The sequence below is a fragment of the Charadrius vociferus genome, unplaced genomic scaffold (assembly GCF_000708025.1).
Source record: "Charadrius vociferus isolate BGI_N301 unplaced genomic scaffold, ASM70802v2 scaffold315, whole genome shotgun sequence".
NCBI classification, from domain to species: domain Eukaryota; kingdom Metazoa; phylum Chordata; class Aves; order Charadriiformes; family Charadriidae; genus Charadrius; species Charadrius vociferus.
In genome coordinates this window covers 700042-712068 of record NW_009648453.1, presented here as the reverse complement: position 1 = coordinate 712068, position 12027 = coordinate 700042, and positions in this window count along the sequence as shown.

The following is a 12027-nucleotide window of genomic DNA, read 5'->3' as shown; positions in this document are numbered from 1 at the left end:
ATCTGATTGTTCTGAATTACATGTGAAATACTCAGTTCCTTATCAGTCAGTGTTTCAGAAGAAGATGCTACAAATCTTGCAGACTATTATTATGGAATCATCTGCCACATTAATAGAAAAAAAAAAAAAGCTGTAATCTGTTTTAAATGTGTTGTTTTCATTTTCATTGAATGTCTCTCCTGTTATGAGATAGGGTAAGAAGTGCTCATTTTCTCTTCCATATAATATTCATTATTGCCAATGTCCAGGGCTAAGTGCTTTTCTGTTCATCTTTTCTGTAAACACTTCTTCAGAGTTTCACTTCAGAAGGAAAGCCTTCACAGCCTATAATCATTTTTATTCCCTCTCCTTTCTCCCTCGCTCTGTCCTGTGTGATTCCACGCTGTACTCTGGGGCCATCAAACAAAGCATCCCGGTTGATGGGACCATACCACTAATTTTCAAAATGACACTGCATTTTCCGTATTATTTTTTTGCTTTTCTTTACGCTTTGGAGCAGTCTGTATGTTTGCTTTTTGACAGCCACTGCATATTGATCAGAGAGATTGCGCTGTCCTCAGTGATGCTCTGCTCTTTCTTCCACGATTGGTACACCAAACTTGTACGAATAATTCACAAGATTTCCTCTAATGTCCATTACCATGTTCTTGTCAACAATAACTTCCAGCTGTCATTGTGTTGTCCTTTCAACTAATTCAAGTTCTTTAGTTTCCTATAACTTTTTTTTCCAAGTAAGCTGAATGATAGCGAGACCGTCTAGCTACCTACACAATGTTAGAACGTGGTCTTAGGACTTTTTCACTGTTAATCTGTTGCCATACAGAATATTGACCATGTCTTTGTATGCTTTATATTCTAGCACCATCTTTCAAATCCCTCATCTCTTACCTCACAATCAGTTGGTTTCTTTAATAGACTTTTGTGCAGGACTTGTTAAAGGCTTTTTGAAAGTGCGGATGAATGAGATTATTCTGAGTAGGTTCCCTCCTATACCTTTTGGTGGTTCCTATAATTTTAATTACATTTAAGTTAATACTTTTAATTTTTACTGAATATTTATCATGTCACCAGAAATGAGGTCGATAATTCCCCTAAAGACCTTTGATACAATTTATACAACTGACAACTTGAATTAAATGGTTGAAGAAAAGATGAAAATCTTTCCAAGGGGACAATTCAAGGACTTTAAGTTCAAATACATTTTAAAAGGTATTTAAAGGGAAAGGTATTTAAATGAGTAAGATTAAAGAGACTGGGTGTGAAAAATCCTCTCCCTTGTTGTGGCTCCAGGTAGTCGAGCGGCTTTGTTTGAAACTACTTCAGGAACAGCTAGAGTTTAATTTGTTTCATGCCAAGGACCAAAAAAAGCAGCGAAATAAAATATTCTACTTACTGAAAACCATCTTAATCCCTTGAACTGCTTAGTTCAGTCACAAGTAGACATTACAGAGCTGCTGTGTCCCTGACTTGCTACAGCAGGTGACAAATGCCGGAGCAAGTGTGAACACAGCATTAGTCCCTCTGGATTTATTAATCTCCTGTCAGGCCATGTGTTACCCCAGAGGCAGAGATGCAGCAGCCTGGCGCGCAGCACAGGGAGAACGTCACATGCAGAAAGGTTCGAGGACAGCACTGCCACATCTCCTTTGCTTGCTCTCTGCCTTCCTTTGTTGTTAAGCGCTTGACCGGGCCCTTTTCTGTGCCCTCCAGCCAGCTGAATCGGTGGCTGGATGAGGGGACTGGCTGGCAGCCGAGAGAAGCAGACTGCTGGGAGGTAGGGGGGTGTCCCAGAAGCAGCCTGGTGCTGGAGCCCCGCACTGGCCCGTGGCACGGGTCCTCCTCGCATCCCACGTGATGCAGCCCTGAGAAGAGCATGCGGGAACACCTGGGATGTCTGATACAAGCTCATACAAGAACAGGAAACAATCTCCTGAGCTAGAAACTCCCTTATTGTAGACAAGATTGCATACAGCGTGCTCTTCATGCACGCAGTCCATGCCGGAGAAGCTCAGAGCTAGATAGCCAGGGCTGGGCTGGGCCTTCCCAGTCTGTTCTGCAGATGCCTCCCTCTCTTCTCCATACAGACTTGTAAGCAAGTTCTCTCATCCTGTTTTATATTGTTTCTGCGTCCTAATCTTAATGATTGGTCAGGGTTGTAGTTTACAACATGAAAGAGCAAAATAATGCATGCTTAACTTTCAGATGTGATTGGTGTATTTGGGGTAGAAACCAGGAAACACATGCTCATAATCCCAAGAGACAGGTATCTACCACCCCCATCCCAAATACAGCCTGATTTCAAGAGGAGAGGGGAGGAGATCCCCCAGTTGATACCAGTTTTACTTGTAGACATAGATAGGGCAGAGGAAAAAATGATTGCAATATTTTTTGTCGTAGCAAAATTCTGTAGGGGGTGGGGCACGGGGATGTTTTGTTCAAGACCTATATTATTTTGCCAGGAGGGGCCACCTAGTGCAAGGTTCACATGAACTTCCTTTGCTTTAATCAGCTGCGAGCGAGGTACGACTCTGACCTTCGGCCAGAGGGGCCGATGCCGCCCTGGCAGGGGTGCAACGAGGGCTGTCGACAGGCAGCGACCAAGCTGCAGCCGCCAGGAGCTCTTGTGAAAATAATCATTTTTGTTAGCCGTTTAGTATTCCTCATTCTACTGCGAAGACAGAAGGAATGCAGGCTCTTAGGGCGAGCCTGTCTCCCCGCGATGTTTGCTGCCGTGAAGATTTTAAGCTCCAAAGGGAATCAGTGGAGGTTGCGCGGTTTTCTGGGACGATGGCTGGCAGTAGAGACAGTCGTGTCATATATCGTTTCCTTTGCTGAGACACAACAGCCTGTCTGTGCCATGCAGTTGCCAGACTGTCACATATTTTCAAAAGAGACGACTTCCTGTGCCTACTGGGAAAAGAAATATGAAAAGTTGTCCCTAATGAGCTAAAAATTGTGAGAGATAGGGACTTTGTGTAGGTGTAGATCTGAGCAGAGCATCACTCTGTCTTCCTCTCAGACTCATCCCAGAATCAATTCATTTGTTTCTGTGGCTGTTTCCAATAGGGATTTCTTATTGTAAGAAAATGAGACTACTCAGTGTCTTGCTTGATTCTTTGCTATTTGCCCGTGTTGTGCAAATGTAAAAAAAAAAAAAAAAATCCTACTGTTTTAAAATATCTGGATTGTTTAGTGTAAGGAAGGTTGTTTTTCATTTCTGCTGAATGCTGCTGCAGCCAAGATTGCTGATGTCCTGATCAACTTAGTCATTCATTTCACCTTTACGGCAAAGTGAGAGGGAAGAAGGAAAGAGCGAGTGCACATGAGTCATTTGGTGAAATATCCTGTAGGTTAATAGCTCATTTACCTTAAGTTATTCAAATTCCATTCAGTTAATTTCTCAGCATAATTACAGGGTGGATCAACTTTGATAAAACCTCCCTAATATATAAACTGCATTTGTTGTTTTGTAGATAAATGTGTATCTGCACCCTGAAGCATTCTCTCCTCCATGTGGAAAGCAGAATACTCATTAGTGTTCCCCTTGGAGCTTCCATCAAATGGACATGGTAGGAGCTCAGGGGAAATTCGTTTCCCCTTTCTGCTCACAGGCAGTAAATCTGGTACCAAAATCTGCACGTTCTCCTTATAATAGGCCTTGAAAAGCCCCCAGAGATCCCTGTGCCATATCGTTATCCCTGGGACCGCTGCGGTATTTCCTTACAGCCCATCACTGGCACTCACAGCACCCAGGAGAGAGATTTGTTCTACAGCCAAGAGCGGCTTCATGAAATAAAAACATCATGATATATTTTTTTACTAGTTCTGAGGAAGCATGGTGCCTGGCATGTGGTATAAACCAGTGCCTCGGTGCAGAAATCTCTGACCACGAGGGTGGCTCAGCTCCGCATCTGGTGCGGTGACGGGAAGGGTTTCACAGAGACCACCTTCCCTCTGCTCCAGCACCATCGTTGCTATCTGAGGAGCTCGGTGTGGTAAGAAATCCACCAGCACAAGACTAGCTGTGGCGGTTTTTTGGGGGTTTTTTTTGTGGGTTTTTTTTTTTTGCAACTGTAGTCCAAGCAATTTGCTTCTGAGATCTGAGAACTTCCCATTCCGCTTTTTCTTTTGACAGTGCCAAAGCTACGCTTTTTTTGTACATCCTATGTCTCCTCTTAGAGAGAAGGCGGATCTCACAGAAGCGCAGATTTTACCTTGCACATGAGGTTTGATTTGCTTCTCTGTGGTTACATCAGATGTAATTTGGTTTGGTGGATACTATTTTGGTGACTGTTCTTTTTTGGAACTGTGTAATCATATGGAGGCAGCTTTTGATCTGTTTAGCGTATAATTAAGCTGCATCTATTGCTGTCTTTTCTACAGAATGAGCGAGTAAACGAATGAATGAAAATGTGCTAGGAAAAAAAACAACTATTTTTTCAGCTGAATTATAAATCTTGAGAAAATCAGATGTAGACTTGAAGTGTTGGTATAATTTCTATTCCATCAGAACTTATCTCCTAAAATCTTAATGTACAGGATTCATACAAATAATCTAAGGAAAGATTAATTATTTAAAAATTGTTGTGGGACTTAATGGCAAATACAGTAATTGTAGGTGTATAATTTTGGAAGGCTGTGGTATTGTATGTTTAATAAGCAGCTATTTAATTATACATTGTGTTGGGGTTTTTAAAATTACAATGTAATTACAAGGCTGCATATTAAAATTAATCTGTAAAATGAGGAACTATCTTAAGTTTCCCAAAGATATTTTACTGCAGTATCTGACAACCGAAATTCAATACTTGCAATATTACTCTTTAACCTCTTTATAGTCCTCTTTTATGGACTCTTTATAGTCCAGTCCCAACACTATGCATGAAATCCCTGCATATTTTAAAAATGGTATGTCCACATAATATATCCATCCCTCCTACTGGTTAAGCAGAAGTAACTTTCTGGAACTCAAATGAATATATATATGCAGGCATAAAAAAACCTATGGAAGTAGGAAATGAGAATAATTTAAGTCTTGCTCTTGGCCACCTTTTGTTTCTCTTTCTGTGCTGTTCTTATGGCACAAGCACGCTCTTGCGGGTGTCCAATTACTGTGCCCTGTAGAGTGATTCATATGACTCCAGTGCATCTAAGAGACATCCACCCTATTGAGGCAATTTCTCACATTTCTGCTGAAATTAAACAAGCACAGCTGCAGCTTGTCCTTTAAATATTCTTAGACCTGGTCTCCATTCAGATTTTGTATGGATGTAACTATTTAAGTTGGGTTTGGGTTTTGTCCTGTGTTTTTCTGAAACTGTTGTCTTTTGACAGAAAAAGAAAAGGAAAAAAAAAAAAGAAAGAAGTTTTAGTATGGAGAAAGAAAAGTTTCCATGTGAGAGAGAAGTCCTGATATGCAGCCTGTTTGCTGGTGGAGGAAAAAACAGACCAACAAACCAGTAGTCAAATACTTATAATTTTTTTGAAAGAATATTATGGCACACAGTCCAATAGCACAGGTAATGCTAGTACAAACTTTTAGTGTGGATCTTTGTATTAGTAGAGCTGATGTGTATACATATATCCTGGTATAGTAATATACTTGCATAGTCTTCCTATCCTGGAATATGCTGCAATATCAACATAAAGCACCTAATAGGTATGTCTACTGCTACACAGAATTTTATGTCATGCTATACCAGTTCAGTGAAGTAGCTAAGTTATATCATCTGTGTTGCCAAATTGGCACTGGTAGTCTTTAAGATACAGACAGAGCTGCAGTTAGAGCCAAATCCTATTCTTCTTGTCACTAGAGTAATTCTCCCTGGGGATTAATTAGAAGGTCTATTATTTATTTTATAATTCTGGATGATGCATTGAGATTTCATGCTGAATAGCATTAATTCAAGTACTTGTAATCAAAGATCACAATGCATTTTCATAATGTTTTCTTTTATTCTCATTGTTCAGAGAAGGTCCTGAGGCTGTTGTAAAGAAAAGAGTCTGTCTTTCACCACCATCCTTCTTATTTTACCCCACGCTATCTTTTCCGAGCTAAGCTTTGGCTATGTAAAGAATAAAAGATTCCTCTTAGCCTTGGTACCTTTTTCAATCCACAGCACAAGATAGAAGATGATTCGTTTCCTGTGTGACCTAAACACTAGCATTTACATTGGATTTTGTATTTCATAGTTTTTTATCAAGGGAAAAGTGGCAAAGTTATGCTGCATGTGCTTGGCTTGTTGTCTGTCCTTGAAGTGCCAGACCTCTTAAAGAAGTGACCATCCCTTAGCCAAAAAATCATCATTTCCATTCAGATTTTCTCGGAATCACAGTTTGTTGCATTGTTTTTATATTAATAGAAAAATTTCCAGTATATAAACATACATGATTCATCGTCCTTGGTTTTGACTCATTGTCAGCAAAGAACAAACGCATCAGCTCAAATTCCTTATACTACCCTTCTTGCAGTTCCTCATCTATGCTGGGCAGGTAGTATTATTTTTAAAAACAGATGGGAACTCAGGAGGCGGCTCTGATCTTTCACCTGTACTTTAGAAAAGAAACTGCATAGTTATTACCTGGAAACCCCTGGTGATTTTTAATGGACGCTGGTTTAGGAACACCGAGGGAAAGAAATATTCTAATCGGTTTTGTTTTTCAGCTGAAGAACAGTTTGTTTCTATGTTAAATGAAGTAGTGAAAACAAATAGTGTGCCATCTGGCTAGCCTACCTGGGTACTTTACCAGGAGGTTTTCAGATGTTCCCTCTGCCAGCTTACAACGTCTTGAGTCCTATATTACCAATGTACTTTCTTTACCCAACTGTTCTTCCCTGTCTAGGAATTATCTTGTTCCTTGAATTGAATTAGAATTTTAAAAAAATCTGACTCTCTTTTGCAAAGATTTTCCCTGTCTATTGCCAGAATTATTTATCCTCTAAATTACAAAATCTCTGGTGTTTCCAGCATTCACAGTAAATCGGTTATGCAGAGGAATAGGCCTCCATGTTATCTGTGAAGCTGATATTCTCAGGGGAGAGGATAACATTGAATAGTCTTAATATGTACCAGTGAGCTCTCATTCTTAGAACAGATTGTGACTGAAAGGAATGGTTTAGCTGCTTTTCAAGTGCTTGGAAAGATGTCATATGTTTTTCTTTAGATCGCTTTTTTCTGCTTCAGTTTCTCACAGGAAGAACATTCTGCAAAAAGACAAAAAACATTTAACATAGCTGGAAAGGTAATGAAGCACAGATGCAAATATTTCATCAAAACAAAATATTTATTACTGATTTGCAACTTTAAATATTGGTTTTACTTAGTATAAAACACAAACATTTGTTCGCAAGTAATTTTGAAAAGGACTGTGAGTGTATAAATGACAACAGGTTTGTGAAGAAGCATTCAAATGACTACCTGGTTATTCTGTTTATTTTTTATTGTTTATATTAAATGTACACATACAACCCTAATCATAGCTAAGAGATGTGGCTTTCTGAGCATGATGTAGACAGATAATAAAGAGAATTCCTTGTGCCAAACACCTTACAATCTAAGTCCACATAATTTTACTCAACATGCAATCAGAAAATAGAAATGCTACCATGGGAATTAACTGACCTCTCACACAGTACAAACAGCATAGTTATGTAAGATTGAATGGTTCACAGATAATTCAGAAAGTAAAGTATATTCATATAAACAACTTATCAAATAATTTTGAATAATGCAGAAAATTTGCAGGCACTCTCCCCAAGCTAAAGTCATCAGATACTGTGCATTCTAGCTACAGCTAGCAGACCCAAGTTTAAAAAAGAGGTATCTTTGAGCAGTTAAGAAGACAAGTGGGACACTTAAACACACTTTAAAAACACCAGGAAACTGGAAATCTGTGGGGAAAAAATAAAAAAGAGCAGTAAAGAGTTAATAGCAAATTTCAAAAAGCATCTCAAGTAACAAGAACTCCCTCAAATATAGATGCAAGATAAGCAACAACAACAACAACAACAACAAAATAAATCATTGCCCTACTTAAAAAATAAAGATAGATTGGCTAGCAAGTAGCAGGGTGCCTAAGTAGTTGCTTTGTCTGTTTTTACAGGGGAGGCAGATGGAGATCTACTAAATCTGGGATTGTTTCCCCAGAGGCAGTGACAGGGAAGCTAGAAAATGTACAGGCATATAAGATATCTGGTTATAAAATGTCAGATTCCCTTAAAGGAACTGAAACTTAAGACATGCATACAGCTGAGGATTTTAAATTGAGTAAGGAAATCAATGAAGTTTCAAAAATCTTAAAAAAAAAACTTGATCCAGAAACAACTTTAAAGAACTTCTTTACTGGGGAAAAAAAAAACAACAACAAAAAACAAACAAACCAAGCCGGTGACAAACAAGGAACTCTTAGAAAGTCTTTTGAAGCAATGTTGTGAGAAAATACCAGGAAAGTCTCAGTCTGATTAGGATTCTGGCATGGAAGATGTCTCCAGTCATTAGAGGGACTTCCTTCACCATACTTTTTCCATGCATGAAAACAAGTGGTTAGATTTTTAGCACTGTTTTATTAAAACTCTGTTATCAGACATTAACTTTGAAGAGCATAGAAATGGGTAGAAATCTTCAGGGGGAAAAAAAAAAGGAAACACACCTCAAGGATTTTCTTTTCATCTACATGGTGACAAGGCTATTACTGTCTCGGAAGGGGTAGAATGCAAAGCACACACAGAAGGCTGCCCATTTTCAGTTAAAATCAAGAGAATACGAGTTTAGAGAGTTTGGGCCAATTACCCTGGGAAAGAAGACATGTTGAGCTAATCACTTAAAAACATTTCCCATTATAAGAAAAATTGGTACTTAATAGAGTATATCCCATACTGAACTAACTCTACCTGTAGTGTCTGTTTCTACATCTGGTCTACCAATTTCTGAAGTCTTTTTTACTGAAACATTTCTCACCAAGGCTAACTTCAAATAGGTTACTTGAAAAGGAGTACTGGAAACACTTGGGTTTATTTCCACAGAGGGAGACTTGTGTAATGTGCCTTGGAAGTATTTATTCTTGTTGCTATTCCTTGCATTATTGGCCTTATGGGATCACCAAGAAGGCAAATTAACATTTGGAGCATTAGGACACTAATTCCATATTTTGCCAAATAGACCACCAAAAAAAAAAAAAAAAAGAAAGAAAGAAAGAAAGAAAAAAAAAGCCTATATTCCTACCTCAAATGCCCTGTGGTGCTTTGAAGCATCTTATTTCTGAAATGGATAATAATAAAAAATTATTGAGCCTTAATTCTCATAAAGTCAAGTACAGGAAGATTTACTCAAAATAAGTAATAGGCCTTTTATATATATGAAATGGATTAGTGTGGAGAAGTCAGCAATTGCCTTGTTTTCTGGAGGAAAGAGAAAAAGTTACTTAGATTTCTTGCACTATGTCTCTTACAGGGTGAATCACATCCGTGAGGGTTGCTTGAAGCCTCCCAGTGCTGACCTCTCCTCACCATCTGGTAAGAAATGCCATCCAGCTTTAATATTACTGTTTAGTTTGGCCAGAAATACTTCCCAGCTCTTGGGATTTCCCAAACTGGTTTTGGGTTGCAGGCATCCCTAAGAGGTTTGCTTGGTCGCATCATTCTGCATGGATCTATTCCTTTCAGTAACAAACTCCCATCAAACTAAGTTTTAAAAAACAGACGTTTTAAAAAACCAAACCCATGTAAATCTATTTTGGTAGTGCCAAATTTAAAATTCTGAATAAACTGAAATGATAAAATGCAATTCTAATTCCCATTCAGCATATCTTCTTTCTACTCTACATATTATTAACTTTACTTAGGAGAGGATCCCACCTCCACCTGTTTTTATAGGTTGGTTTATGCAGCTTTTCAGTGGAAATGCAGCAAGTAGCAGCCTCTCCTTTCTGTGAGGTTCCTCTGAGTTTACAGACCAGTTATCTCCTTATAAGCTCTCCTAGGTTAAATGTTCTTCTGGTTGCTCGCACAACTTTTACAGTTGTTTTGGTATTCTTCAACTCCTAAGAAATACCAATTGTACAACAAAATGTACAGTAATTCCATAAATTCTAGTGCAGTAATTCCATAAATTCTAGTGTGCTTTCAGTGTTTGACAGAGATGAAGTGTGATGCTTTGACAATACAGATCATAGGGCATTTAAAATTTTCCATCTTTCCCACCTTTCCCACCTTCTAGACCACGGCATTTGATAAGGAGTTGGATTCAAGAATGGCGGGTTGCACAGTGGAAGACTTAACTGAAATGCTTTATGAAGATGTTTACATTTATGGGTTAAATGTTGCTGTTTCTGACAAGAACAGTTCTTTCACAGACAGATCCAAGATATACTTTCAAATAAAATGTTCAAAACCATACACAATTATCTATCCACCATTACACGTCTCTGTAGGAGGTTGATAGTTAGCATTCACTGAAATATCTTTTTATTTTTTTTTTTGTAAAAAGTAATTCATGAGCCTACTGAACAGAAATGTATTTGTTCTGAAGAATGTTATAGTATTCACAGGGGTTCTTAAACATTTTCATCTTAACAGCGAATATGGTGCATGGTCATTGTAGACCACCTTTCAATCTGAAATTGAATAACATCTCTATGGCAACTACAACTGCTGCTTACGTAGAAAAATAATATTGCGTGAACATAATATTCTTAGTTCTTTACAATAGGATTTAACAGTTGGATATGAAGAGAAAATTGCTCATTTTTTTCCAGTCATGATAGATATTTTGAGATTTCTGAACATACTTTGGAGACTGTTGTTCTAGATGGTGGCAAAAGATAAACAAAAGACAACCAAATATGAAAATGTTGGATATTGGTAATGTGCGATCACATATAGATATCAATTTGGTGTCTTATTCACCCCAAATCCAACCCTTCCACCCTGGGGTTTTTTTTTTTTTTTTTTTTTTTTTTTTCTCTTGTGAGTTACTGAAGGGGTTGTGTACACTTCCTATTCCTCTATCATTGGTCCAGTGTTCCCAGTTTCAGTAGTGGACTCTTCCTACTGGCATCTATTCTGCCACGACAGATTCAGGCAAACTCAGAATTTCTGGGAAAAAAAACCCCATGTCCTGTTTTCAGCTGCTCTTTGTCTCTGTAGGAGACATCAGTAAATCTTCCAAAAAACACTTAGTGATGCTTTAGAGTTCAGATTTCTTCTGAGCAAGAAGTTTGTGGTAGATAAAGCACTAGAAGAAGGGCTATATTCATGTTTTCATGGGATGATTAATTCAAATTCTGAAAATTTCCTGTCCTGAATTATAAAAGAACATATTGAACATAAACCTGTAAACAAGGTATGATGCAATTCTTAACGGTATGAAGTAGCACTGCTCTTCTCCAAAAGCAGAAAATAAAATACAGCAAGAAGGTTTTCTCCGATCTTGAATGTTCTTGTTTTCCTTTCTGCAGAGGAACAACAAATGAAGTACCACAGGATTTCTCCCCTTTGCTTCATGTTGTGAGGAGGGATATTTGAATTATAAAGTGAACTATAAAAATGTTTATAGTTAAGTTTATATTGATTTTAATGTTTGCCATTTGTAGTATTATTTTACTATTAAGTACACTTACAAAACCTAGTGTAGATTGCTAGTGTAATGATTATATTTTTTTGGACAGTTTACAAAACAACTTACTAGTAACGCTCATTGTTTTGCACCACTCGCAGGAGGTGGGCTGACAAAGCCACACGTTTGGGAGTCTCACTAGCCATTTGTTTAAATTTAGGAAAGAAAGGGAAACCCCTGACGACCAGAAACTGACCGGGGGGTGGTGGTGGTGTTGTAGGCAAGGAAAGCAGAAGGCACGGTGTTTCAGCTGGGGTTTGTTTTGAAAGCTGTTGCTCCTGGCACACGGCTGTGGCACTCCTGGCACGGCAAATCCCAGAGGAATGGGAAAACACTGAGGAAACCGCCATCGGCCATCCCTGGGCTGAAGGAGGTTGCTTACAACAGCAGCCGGTTCCGTGCCCCCTCGCTGAGG